The sequence below is a fragment of the Rhinatrema bivittatum genome, chromosome 15, assembly GCF_901001135.1.
Source record: "Rhinatrema bivittatum chromosome 15, aRhiBiv1.1, whole genome shotgun sequence".
In the NCBI taxonomy this organism is placed as follows: Eukaryota; Metazoa; Chordata; class Amphibia; order Gymnophiona; family Rhinatrematidae; genus Rhinatrema; species Rhinatrema bivittatum.
The window spans coordinates 14,033,434-14,045,649 of record NC_042629.1 but is presented as its reverse complement, the minus strand read 5'-3'; positions in this window follow the sequence as shown (position 1 = coordinate 14,045,649).

Sequence of the window (12,216 nt, the reverse complement as noted above, 5' to 3'; positions counted from 1 at the left end):
CATCATACCGGGGCCATCACCCTTTTACCAGCATATTCGCGGAGGTACATGTCTATAGACCGCTACATGTTGAAGTCTCAGCCGATTATGTCTCTGCGGGGCGGCAAAAAGGAGAAAGAAAAAAGCAAGGAAGGGCCAGACAAAATGGCGCCCGGGACCAGCCGCGATCCTCCGTCTCCTTCCACGAGTAATCAGCAAGGCATGCCGACGATGGAGGCTCAGAATGATATCACGGCGCAAGTCACGGCAGCGGTGGTGAGTGCGCTGGATTCCCGGTTTACCGAACTAGCTGCCAAATTTCAAGATTTACAAAGAGCGGTCGAAGACATTCCTCCGAGGCTAGAGCAGGCGGAATCCAGGATAGCTAGCCTCGAGGACGAAAATTCGACCCTTCAGCAAAAGGTAAACGAGCTGGAGAAGGTGACTCGGGAGACGGCAGACAAATTAGATGACATAGAAAATAGGGCGCGAAGAAATAACATCAGAATTACAGCCATACCTGAGTCAATAGAAGATCAAAATCTGGGGCCGTTCCTAGAAAAATGGCTGCCGGAGGCGCTGGCTCTTCCTGATTTAACCGAGAAATTATGCGTAGAACGGGCGCACAGACTGGGTAGACGACAGGAGGGAGAAAAAAGGCCCCGATTAGTGATAGCCTGTATATTAAACTGGTCAGTTAAACAACAAATATTGCAGGCTGCTCGCTCAAAAAAAAATCTGGAGTATCAGGGAACCTCTGTGCGCATGTTTCAGGATTTCTCAGTGCAACTATCACAGAAGCGTAAGATGTTTAGTCCGCTCTGCTCTGATTTATACCGGCGCAATATTAAATTTCAGCTACAATACCCTGCAAATTTGAAGATTTGGTATGCGGGCTCTGCTCATTTTTTTAAATCGTTACCAGAAGCGAAGGCCTTCGCGGAGGGGCTGAAGGGAGAATGAAACCACAGACGCCTTTGGAGGGCTGTATTTCGCGAAGCTTGGAAAATTGGGATGGTTGAACAATCGCTCTTTTTTCTTTTTCTTTTTTTTCATTTTTTTTTTTTTTTTTTTTTGTTCTCTCCCTTTCGTCTGTTTTTTTTTTACACTGCCTGCCTCCGGATTTTACATCGGATACTGCTCGGAAGCAAGTTCCTGCGAAGACGGCTCTAATGGCGCAGGGAGGACAATTGGCGTTCCGATAGTTATGCCATGAACAGTTTCGTCACTTCAGGAGAGTCAGACAGTTTACATATGCTCGTTTGCTACCTGGAGACTTGTGGCTTGTTTTTTTTCTGGGAGACACGGGTCACATTGCAATGTTCACATTAAAGACTCGAAGGCCGGGGGATCCACGGGTACAAATTTAGTTACCAAGGATTGGAAGTGTCCTGTTCATCTTATAACTTTTATAACTAAGTGGAAGTGAACAGTTTGGATCGGAAGGGATGACACTGATTTCAGGCGCTCTTGCCTAACTGGATGTACTCCCGCGGCTGAATTGGCTACTTTCTGCAGCCCTCAGACGGTTCAGGAGTTGCGGATTGCTTTTAGGCTACAGACCCTGTTTTTACCGACACGTCTATAGTACGGCCTTTTGCCTGGCAAACGGATTTGGACTAAATGGATTACATATTTTTTTGTTAATTTTTTTGGTGCCTACTTATGGAAGCGGGAAGGTGCCTACAGCTGGCAGTTAATTTCTGGGACATGAAAGTCTTGTTTTTAATGTTTTTTATTTATGTTTATCCTCTTTTTACTTATCTATTGTGGTTCACTGTTTTGTTTATGACATAACTGGTTGATGCAATTACTATTTTCCTCTGGTACATTTGGGGGGAGGGTGCTCGGACACATCTCCTTAGTGCCTTTCTCCTTTTCTTGACCTCAAGAAAGGATTATGGTTTTGGGAAATGGGGGACAAAGGGGGGGAGGGTTAGGGAGAGGGGAGGAGCAGACAGGGGAAAGCAGGGAACACAAGTGCCTTATTGTTATGATGTACATGTTATTATATTGTTACATGTTGAACGGTTCATTATCTCACCTCATGTTGGGAATGAGGGGGAAAAAAAATACAGAGAGCTGGAGAGTCTAGGCTGGGGGGCTCTTTAGCTTATTGCAACAGACATATCAACATAGAAGTGTATCAAGGTAGTTTTCAACAATGCCCACATCTTTAGTACGTTTGGTTAGCCTAAACGTTAATGGACTGGGTAACCCCATAAAGAGGACGAAAGTACTCCAACATCTGCGACGAAATAAAGCTGATATAGCATGTCTTCAGGAGACGCATTTGTCGGCAACTGAAAGTAAAAAACTATGTCGTGATTGGGTAGGTCAAGTTTATTATTCTCCAGCCAACGGAAAGAAAGCAGGGGTCGCCATATTACTACATAAATCATTAAGTTTCCAGCTAACCTCTGAGTTTGATGATGTCAATGGCAGGTACCATATTATTACTGGTAAATTAAATAAAATGGACATTACAATATGCACAGTCTATGGACCCAACACGATAACGCCAAGTTTTTTCCATCATCTCACTGGCCAGATAATGACAAACTCCCAAGGACGACTGTTAGTAGCGGGAGACTTTAATTTAGTAATGGATTCTCAATTGGACAGATCCTCTTCAGTGCAGAGTGGGAGGAATGACAGGGCCACAACGTGCTTGGCCAAATTCTGCCAGCGCCTTCAACTCTTAGATTACTGGAGGAAACTGAATCTGGAGGAAAAAGACTATACTCACGTCTCTAAGGCGCATAAGACTTTATCACGTATTGACTACGTGTTTGGATCGACCACTCTATTTCCACTGGTCACAGATACTGGTATAGGATCGGCAAGTGTATCTGACCATGCACTAATTTGGGTTGACCTAAAACTGGGGGCTTGTTCTTCGCAAACCAAATGGTGGCGTTTCCCCACCTATATGAAAGATGATAGAGAATTCCAGACGTTTTTACGGGAAAAATGGTCGAACTATTGTAAAGAGAATGCTCAACACACGGCGGAACCCCGGTTGTTCTGGGAGGCGAGTAAAGCCGTCATAAGGGGCAAAATTATCTCCTATCTAAGGTCCAGAAACAAAAGGTTGCAGGCTACAATCTTGCAATTGGAAACTTCTTTGCATCAGGCTAAACAACAGTTAATTAGTAACCCATCTTCGCTAACCAGAAACAAATACTATTCCATTCTTGGAGACTTACAAGGACACCTACAACAACGAGCTAAGAAAAGTTGTCTTTTCGCGGAATATAATTTTTTTAAATATGGAAACAAAACAGGCAAACTGTTAGCGAATCTGGTACGAGCGAAACGTAGCCGGACCCATATAGCAAAATTGAAGACTCCGAACGGTGGATGGGCCATTACAGAAGCTGAAATGGGGGAAACTTTGCGTTCCTTTTACGCTCAACTGTATTCGGAGGACCGCATAGGGGGTCCACTGGAGGAAGATAGGTTTTTTCAGTCGCTAACATTACCGAAGCTGACACCGTTGCAATTAGAGACCCTTAATAAACCTATTACGCCCTTGGAACTCTCCCAAGTGATTAAAACAAGTAAAGTAGGAAAGACGCCAGGCCCGGATGGGTTCTCATATGACTATTTTAAAATCTTGAACACACAGATTTCCACACCTCTCTGTTCTTTTTTTCAGGAAGGTTTGGTAACAAATTCCTTTCCTCCAGATTTCAACAAAGCATATATTACTGTGTTACCGAAACCAGGTAAAGATTCATCTCAGGCGTCTTCTTACCGCCCAATATCATTGTTGAATTGTGACCTAAAGTTGCTGGCTAATGTATTGGCCAATAGGATGAGTGGTGTCCTTCCTCATATCATCTCCGCGAATCAGGTGGGCTTTGTCAAAGGCCGCTCGGCGAGTTCCCATATCGTTAATTTGACTACTGCCATGGCCTACTGTTCTATAAATCGTCTAAACTCCATGGCGATTAGTTTCGACTCAGAAAAAGCTTTTGACCGGGTGGCGTGGCCATATTTATTCTCGGTTTTGGGCAGATTCGGTTTCACGGGTAATATAATCCAATATATAAGATTATTATACCACAACCCCACTTCTCATTTATTAGTTAATGGTTCAATCACCAATCCTTTCATACCTCAAAGGGGAGTTAGACAAGGATGTCCGCTATCCCCACTCCTATATATCCTTTCACTGGACCCTTTACTCCGATTAATAGCGGCTGACAACCAGATCACAGGGATTGAAGTAGATAACACCTCTTTTAAAATAGCAGCCTTTGCTGATGACTTACTTATATTTCTCACTAACCCCCTGGCCTCCTTACCACAAGTTCTTCTGCATCAGAAAAATTTTGGATCTTTTTCCGGACTAAAAATTAATGCGGACAAGTCAGAAGCCATCCCAGTGTTTGGCAGTGTCCAACAGGGTTGGAAAGGGGGATTTCCATTGCGATGGGCCGGCCCACACCTTAAATACTTGGGAGTTTTGATTCCCTCAGATGTTACTGTCATTTACCAAAATAATATTCAGCCCATGTTGAAGAATCTCAAAGAACGACTACAAAGATGGTCCCATATGCCTTTATCACTTTCAGGCAGGATACAATTATTCAAAATGAATGAATTACCGAGGTGGCTATATGTTCTCCAAATGTTGCCGCTCTGGTTGAGTAAAAAAGACATCCAGGAGATTCAAAAGGCGCTTCGAGGATTCATATGGCAGGGCCGAAGAGCTAGAATAGCATTAAAGTATCTCTGCGAGCCACTGTGCAATGGGGGCTTGGCGTGCCCTGACCTAAAGCGTTATAATCTCATCTGTATGCTACGTCACATTAAAGAATGGTTCGCAGGAACCTCATATCATTCCTCAAAATTACACCTGCAAGCTTGGTTCCAGGGGATGAACCTGCTAGCACTCTTACAAATACCTCGAAGGCTGATTCCAACTGGTATCTCACAATTTCTTATTATGGATTCTGGAAGGAAGGCTTGGGCATGTTTATGTGCGCTACACGGTAACAGGAGTTCGGTGACCCCTTTTCTCCCACTCTGTGGCAATCCTCAATTCCTGCCGGGCCTTGGAGAAGCAGTGTTCCGCCACTGGGAGGGTAAAGGCCTGAAATATTTGAGTCAATTTGTAAATGTCTCTCAGGGTGGATTACTTACATTTCTGGATTTACAGACGCGATATGAGCTACGGGATTCTGACATTTATGCCTATTTGCAAGTCAGACATTACATTACCGCATTGGGCATGCATAAGTTTTCTTCTCAGGATTAGAAATTTTTAGAATCTCTATTTTTGGGCCTACGTTGGGGAAGCCTAAATGCTCGTTTTTTGTCCGGGCGCTCAGAACCTTCCTACCTACCCCTTCCACAAGGGCGATAGCGCAGAAGTGGATGGATCAGGTTGGATTGAACATCTCTATTCCTGATATTAAGGCCTATCTGACAAATATACCAAAAACGTCGGAAAACACAAGTTTGCGTGAAGTACAGTTTAAATTCATATGGCATTATTACTATTCAAAGCAGAAGGCTTTCCAAATGAAGATATGTTCCTCCAATACATGTTTGAAATGTGACACGGCAGTTGGGGATTATTTCCATAGTTTTTGGCTTTGTCCCAAGGTACTCGTTTTTTGGAAGAAAGTTCATGCCTTATGTACCAGCAGCTATGACATAGTATTGCCGGTTGAGCCCCATTATTGGCTATTTGGGAAATTACCGGATGGGCTTCAGACCATTTCTGCGGACAAACGAAGGTTCCTTACATTAGCGGCAGTACAAGCAAAGCAGGTGATACTGTCTGTATGGTTGTCAAAAGACCCTCCGGTATTCCAAGTATGGATAAATAAGATGTTGAAGTTAGCCAGCTTTGACGACATTACGGGACATTATAAGATGGGAAGTACCCAACAGCGTATAAAGGCCATGTGGGAACCTTTTCTTTCTAAGGTTTTGGGGTCCAATCACACCCACCATGCCTCTGAGGCCAGTGTTGATGTTCTGGCGCCAGAGATACCAGTTATTCCAATGTAAACTATTCCACTGTAAACTACTACCTGACACGACTGGAATTCAAGTATAAGATTTGCAGATCATGATTCAATGACTGAATGCGGACATGTGGGGGTTGGAGACTAATGACCCCGGTTGAGTAATGAGCTACTTATATACTTTCCTTCTTTCTACAATTAGATCAGGCATTTGTGGGGGCCGGGGGGGGGGGGGGGTGTAGGGGGGAAAGGATACACATGGGATAAATCGTAAAACAAGGGGTTCATAGTTCGGGACAACCTGGAACATTTACCTGTTATATATTCTGTTTTATGTGTTATTACAGTCTCTTATTTGGGATATCAGCTGTTCAAAGATTTGCGTTTACAAACTGAAGGTTGTATACTTGCTGTTACGCTCCAATGTTTAGTTCTAACCAATTGATACTGTACAACGTTATGTGCACAATACCCTAATAAAAATGTGTTAAAAAAAAAAAAAGACTAGAACAATGACTCCAGTTCAAGCCACAGGATTAAAATACAGCACTACTTTAAAATCAACTATAAAACCAAAAAATAAAAAATAAAACACAGTTGCTAAAACTTCCTCCAGTCTGATGGCTACCTTTGGCCTAAAAGATAATAATAAGAAGAGTGGCTTGTTTAAATAAAAACATTTCTAAAAATGGAGAAATTACTTATCTGATAATTTCGTTTTCCTTAGTATAGACAGATAGACTCAGGTCTAATAGGTTTATGCTCCCCTGCCAGCAGATGGAGATGGAGCAAACTGACATCACAGTATATATAACCTTGCAGTGACCCCAGCCTGCCAGCATTCTCTTCAAAAGCAACTGTGGCATACTAGCAAAAAGCTTGATTAAAAACAGAATTGTACTCATCCAAACATAAACACTGAACTCTCATAAGATTCTAGGTACCCCAAGCTGGATGAATGCTTACCAATAATCCATTGGGAGCCAGAGCCTCACAGGAGGACTATTTATATACTCATGTGACAGCCGAGGGCGGGAAGCTGAGTTCATCTGTCTATATTAAGGAAAACAAAATTATCAGGTAAGTAATTTCTCCATTTCCTAGTATGTAGACAGATGGACTCAGGACCAGTGGGATGTACCAAAGCTACTCCCCAACAGGATGGAGGCTGTCTATGATCCAGTCAACACTGCATATGCAAAGGCTGCATCCTCCCAGGCTTACACATCCAGACGATAAAACCTGAAAAAAGTGTATAAGGAGGACCACGTCGCAGCTTGGCAGATATCGATGGGAGACAACAGACTAACGTCTTTCCATGACACTGCCTGTGCCCTAGTGGAATGAGCCCTAACATGAGTAGGCGACGGCTTTCCAGCATCCACATATGCGGCCGTGACCATCTCCTTTATTCAACGAGCTATAGTAGCCCATGAAGCCAGGGCACTCTGCTTACTCCCACCATGGAGAACAAACAGGCGATCCGTTTTTTGAAAAGACTCATAGACCTCCAGATACCGTACGACAAGATGCTTAACATTCAAGGAGCGCAAAAGACAAAACTCCTCTGCATCCTTGACCGTATCCAGGGATGGCAAGGAGATGGACTGATTCTAATGAAAGCCTGAGACTACCTTGGGCAAGAAGGATGGAACAATACCCAGCCGTAATGCCACCAAAGGATAAGGCCTGCAGCTCAGAAATCCGATGTGCAGAACATATAGCCACCAGGATCACAGTCTTCAAAGTCAACAACAGTAAAGAAAGGCTACACAGTGGTTGGAACATAGGGCCCACCAAAAAGTCAAGCACCAAATTAAGATTCCACAATGGAACCAGTAACCTCAAGGGAGGCCTAAGGTTCTTCACTCCCTTCAAAAAACAGGCCACATCAGGATGAAACGACAAGGAAACATCATTCACGAGGCCTCTGAAATAGGCAAGAGTTGCAATCTGCACCTTCAAGGAATTAAGGTCCAAGCTTTTATTCAATCCATCCTGCAAAAAATCAAGAATGAGAGGGATCTTAACTGAATGAGGAAGAACACCCCGCTCCTCACACCAGGCCTCAAAAACTCTCCAACCCGGCCATAAGCCAAGGAAGTGGAGAACTTGCAAGTGTTGAGTAAAGTGGCAATCACCATAGAGCAGGGGTGGGCAAGTCCGGTCCTCGAGGGCTGCAAACCAGTCGGGTTTTCAGGATACCCCTAATGAATATGCATGAAATAGATTTGCATACAACTGAGGCAGTGTGTATGCAGTCTCTCTCATGCATATTCATTAAGGATATCCTGAAAACCCGACTGGTTTGCAGCCCTAGAGGACCGGAATTGCCCACCCCTGCCATAGAGGAATAACCATGCTTTAACAGGCGAGCCCTCTCAAGGGCCAAACCATAAGACAGAATCAAGTTGGATCCTAGTGAAGAACCGGTCCCTGCTGAAGCAGATCCATATGCAGAAGAAGATGAAGGGGGCCTCTACCAGGAGTCATTACAAATCTGCATACAACGGATTACTGGGCCAGTCCGGTGCCAACAGGAGTACTAGCTCCCTGTAGCCTTTGATCTTGTGAATTATCCTGCCCAGCAAGGGCCATGGAGGAAAGACATAAAGCAATCTGTCTTCCAGCCAGACCTATACAAAAGCATCTATTCCCAGGGACCACGGATCTCTCCTGTGACTGTAGAAGCGAGGAACCTTCACATTTCAAGAAGTTACCAGCAGGACTAAGAATTGAAAGCCCCAGCGATTCACAGCTGAAATGCCTCAGCTGACAATACCCACTCTCCTGGGTCCAGACTCTCCCTGCTGAGAAAATTCACTTTTATGTTGTCTTTTCCTGCAATGTGATAGGCCAAGATCATCTGCAGGTGTCCTTCCTCCCATTCCATCAGCTGGTCTATTTCCTGAAACACTTGCTGGCTCTTGGTTTGATACGGTTCCAGCCTTGGAGGATTTTCCCCATCTTCTAGGGAATCAGGATCAACCTCATCATCAGTGCCATCCAGATTGCTGTTGGAAACATGTGCAGGGAGCTGAGGCAAGCCCTGGCGCTTAAGCATAGGACTGGAAGAGGGAGGAGCCACCAGCTGAGCATCCAACCGGAGAGAAATAGGGGAAGCGGAGGACTGGGCCTGAAGAAAGGCTTGTAAGCCTTGAAAGAATTCTACCCAAGAAAAAGCAACCAGGTCCAGACCAAACCCAGAAGGAACTGGAGCAGGTCCCACAGAACTGCCTTCACCAGCGGAGGAGCCAGTCAAGGGAGAATCAAGATCTGGCACCCCCCCCCCAGTGAAGTCCGTGACCAACCCATCATCAGAATGGGAAGAGCCAGGCTTAGCAAAATCCGAGTAAGACAACCCTCCCTGAACATCTGAGCAGCGCTGACACAGGTTAGAAGCCAGGTCAGGCTGAGAAGCCCTAATATGGCAGGCAACACAAACAGGAAGACACTTAGGCTTCTTGCTTACCGGCACCATCACTGCAGTAAACATGCATTGGAATGGCTCACACTCAAAAATAAAATGTGCCCAAAAAATCAGCACCTAGAAGAAAGTACAGGAAGGCACACGCACAACCTGTGTGCCAAGTTAAGCGCATAAAACAGTTTGTGCATGTAAAAAGTATGCCCAAAAACTGAGTGAGTAAAGCATGCACAAAGCCAACACACTGCGCACACTGACAGCCTATAGAGGGCAGCAGAACATGCACAAGAGTATGCGAAAACGTCCGCCACGGCCTACCACATGGTGTGCAAGAAAAAAGCCAAATTGCGAGGCCTAGCCCACCAGGGGCTGCTCAACTCACCAGGCTGCCCAGTTCCCAAACCCCAACGGGAGCAGGAATGAATGTGCCGAGAACAGAGACCAGAGGAAATCCTGAAACCCCTCTAACTGTCTCTGATTCAGGTAAAACTTTCTCCTTACCGGCTGAGTATAGAGACGGTCTCCAGCTGCGAAGGGAGAGGGCAGCTGCTGTCACCGCTGCTCTTGGCCTCCTGTACCCGCTGCCTTTCAGCTGACCTAGCAGCTAGGTCCATGCCAGGAAACCCAGCTACCGGACCAAGGTACACCTCTGAGGGACCACGGAAATCACCTCACCTTTAGGTATCACCGCAGGAGAGCGGGGCTTTCTTTTCCTTAATTTAGAATTTCAAATTTCTCCTTTCAAAAAGCTCAAAGCAATCCTCATAGGGAGATGCACGTCAACCATCTGTTGGTGACGGAGAATACTGGCAGGCTGGGGTCACTGCAGGGTTATATATACTGTGACTTTAGCTTGCTCGGTCTTCATCATCTGGCCGGGGAGCATAAACCCACTGGTCCTGAGTCCATCTATCTGCACACTAGCAAAACAAAGATTTAAAAGACTTAATAAGGTTGGTTAAATGCAACTCAACTGGGAGAGAGTTCCACACAGTAGGAACAATGATTGAAAATGCACAGTCCCTTGGATCAGTCAAACAAGCGTGTTTCATAGATGGTACATCCAATAAACCATGCTGAGATGGTCTCAGGTTCTGTGTTGGACAACAAATTTTCAATAAGGAGTTGGCCCAAGGTGATGAGACACCATTGCTTATTTTAAAAACCATAAGGCAAATTTTAAAAAGAATCTGATATTGAATTGGTAGACAATGCAGTTTTACGAGGACTGGTGTAATATGTTCTCAGCGACGTTTGCCAGAAATTAATCTGGCAGGCACATTCTGAAGAAGTTGGAGCAGTTTCAGGAAGGCCAATATCAATGGCATAACAGTAATCAATAATTGGTAAAATTGAAACTTGTAAAACTAGATGGAAATCTGAGGACATGTGTATTTAATCTTCTTTCCTTCCTCTATATTACTTTCATGCTTCTTCCCATCCTTAATCTTGCAATGGGTGAAGATCCAGATTCACAATTTATGGGGTGATCTATTTTGTTTTTATTTTATTACTTCCTTTTTTTTTTTAGTATTTTCTAAAAGTTAGAATTCCATTTTAATGCTTTTTATATTTGGATTTTTGGATTGGAATGTTTTGATTTAGATGTTCAGTTGCTCACTCCTCAGGACTTTGCTGGTTTGTGTTTATTCTGGTTACTGTAATAGTCAATATTTGTCCTTTCTATTACATAGAAACATAGAAACATAGAAATGACGGCAGAAGAAGACCAAACGGCCCATCCAGTCTGCCCAGCAAGCTTCACACATTTTTTCTCTCATACTTATCTGTTTCTCTTAGCTCTTGGTTCTATTTCCCTTCCACCCCCACCATTAATGTAGAGAGCAGTGATGGAGCTGCATCCAAGTGAAATGACTAGCTTGATTAGTTAGGGGTAGTAGGGGTAGTAACCGCCGCAATAAGCAAGCTCCCGCTCCTCGGGGTAGTGTCCTCCCGCACTGCCAGAGACCCCTGGGCTTCCCCGCTCCTCGGGTAAGGCTACGTCATTCCTCCCGTGCTGACTCTCTCTGTGGCTCTGCTCCCTGGGGTCACTCCCTCAGCACTCCTCCATACCCTGCCTGCATTCACTGCTCCTCAGGGCTTGTTCAGCACTTCACCACTAGGAGAAACTATTATGGCAATCGTATCCACACCTCAATCTCTCTCTGGGCTGTGTCTTCTATTGCTGCAGACATTGCCTCCCAACGGTGATGCTCAATGCGGCTCTTCCCCGTGGGCGGTACCATCTCTCACATTGGGCCAAGGGCCAGATAACCCACGAATCCTAACAATGTGGTCAAATTGATGGAGGGCAATCCAAAAATTGTGAACGCAGGTTGAAATTCACCTAGTTTGCATTTGCCCTCAAATTACCCACAAATCTAGAGAACAAGTCAGATGACGCCAGACCTGGGACAGTGAATCATGACAAAAAGCAGAAAAAGAAGATCTGGAAACTCACAGGTTAATGCAACAATATCAATGGAGAGAAGATGGGAGTGTGGTGATGCAAAAATGGCATCTAAATCCTAATTCCTCTTCTGATATCATTGCTAAAGTGCGTAGCAATAAACATTCAGCCAGTTCGTTTGATATTAACAGTAGTCAGTAATTATGCTCAGAAGATCAAATAGATGTTCCTGGCCCATAATCTCATTTTTGTGTTCTGGAGACCGACCATAGGGTGAATTGGCCATTATCCTTTATAGCATGCAATAGATATTGTTTATTTTCCAATTTTAAGAGCTATCAACTGAAAACCATCCTTGACTCTTTTGGTCAGAATACTATATACTTGTAAACCAAAATCATTCAAATTTCATC